Source organism: Erinaceus europaeus, chromosome 2, assembly GCF_950295315.1.
Source record: "Erinaceus europaeus chromosome 2, mEriEur2.1, whole genome shotgun sequence".
Taxonomy (NCBI): domain Eukaryota; kingdom Metazoa; phylum Chordata; class Mammalia; order Eulipotyphla; family Erinaceidae; genus Erinaceus; species Erinaceus europaeus.
The window spans coordinates 78,358,856-78,360,753 of NC_080163.1; positions in this window are offsets into that span (position 1 = coordinate 78,358,856).

The following is a 1,898-nucleotide window of genomic DNA, read 5'->3' on the forward strand; positions in this document are numbered from 1 at the left end:
AAAAGAACTGTTATCATTATAGGATACCCAACGGGTAGGAAAGACTGGGTAACAGAGACAAAGAAGGTGGGAACAGACACTTCATGAAGGGACAACTGAAGTCATTAGTTATATCTTTTGGTAAGCTGAGGAAAATTAAACTGAAAATATGAAAGTCTATCTATTTACTTTTCCTCTAGAGCAGCTACTGATTTAGAGAAATTTAAATACTCATACTCTAGTAGTGAAGAAAAGAGGTCATTCAAATTTGATGTTAGTCTTGTGACTGTTAGAATATTGAACTTTTGACCAAAAATGTGACCAGTTAATTTGTTCTTAAAATTATTTACCTTTCCCCTTTCTTCCTTTTTTTTTCCCTTTCTTTTTTCCCCCTCCTTTTCTTTCCCTCCCTAATTTCTCCATTCTCACCCCTTTTCTCTTTTATTTCTGGTTTTTATTTATTGAATACAGAGAGAAACTGAGAGGGAAGGAGAGGGAAGGAAGGAAAGAGACAGAGAGACATTTGCAACACTGCTTCACCTCTTGTGAAGTTTTCTCCTTGCAGGTTGGGACCAGGGGGCTTGAACCGATGTCCTCACACATTGCAGTATGTGCACTCAACCAGGTGCACCATCACCCAGCACCCCTCCATTTTTTAAAAAGATTATTAAAGGTGGAAGGGAGGAGTTTGATTGTTGAGATATACTCTTAGATCTTTGAAGTAAAACTCACAATTAATATATCAGCCATTAGCTTCATGTAACAACTTAAATTTAAATTAATAATAAAATTCTAGCCACATTTCAAGTGCTCAACAGCTACCTGTACTACTGGTATTCTCTTAGCACAGGTGTGAGGTATTTTGATCTTGAAGGCTATTCTGTTGCATATGCTGCCTAGAAGTTCTTGAGTGCCTTTGTAAATTGTTATTTAGCTGCTTTACTTCTTTAAGCCTCCAAACAAAAAAATTAAATAAAACGAGGTTTATGGGACCAGGTGGTGGCACTCCTGGTTGAGTGTACGTGTTACAATGTGCAAGAACCCAGGTTCGAGCCCTCAGTCCCCACCAGCAGGGGAACAGCTTTGTGAGTGGTAAAGTTGTGCTGCAGGTATCTCTCTCTTCCTCTCTATCTCCCCCTTCCATCTCGATTTCTGACTCTCTGTATGCAATAAATAAATAAAATTTATAAAAAAATAAAATGGGGAGTTGGGAGGTAGCGCAGCAGGTTAAGTGCACCTGGCGCGAAGCGCAGGGACCGGCATCACTATCCCGATCCGGGCTCCCTACCTGCAGAGGAGTCACTTCACAGGCGGTGAAGCAGGTCTGCAGGTGTCCATCTTTCTCTCTCCCTGTCTTCCCCTCCTCTCTCTATTTCTTTCTGTCCTATCTAACAATGATGACATCAACAACAACAATAATAACTACAACAATAAAACAAGGGCAACAAAAGGGAAAATAAATAAATAAAATATAAAATAAAATAAAATACACATGGCCCAAAGTGCAAGGACCCACGCAAGGATCCTGGTTCGAGACCCCACTCCATCCCCACCCCACTCTCCACTGGCACGGGAGTCACTTTACAAGCAGTGAAGTAGGTCTGCAAGTATCTTTCTCTCCCCATCTTCCCCTTCTCTCTCCATTTCTTTGTTCTATCCAATAACAATGACATCAATAACAACAACAATAATAACCACAACAGTAAAACAACAAGGGCAACAAAAGAGAAAAAAAAAACGCCTCTAGGAGCAGTGGATTCATGGTGTAGGCACAGAGCCCCAGCAATAACCCTGGAGGCAAAAAAGCCCCCCACTTACAAGCACTGTGTTGTGTAGTACAGTATGCCAAAAATACTAAGGGACAGGTATACAATAAAGAACTCTCAATAAAATAAAACAAAATAAGGTCTATAAAGTCT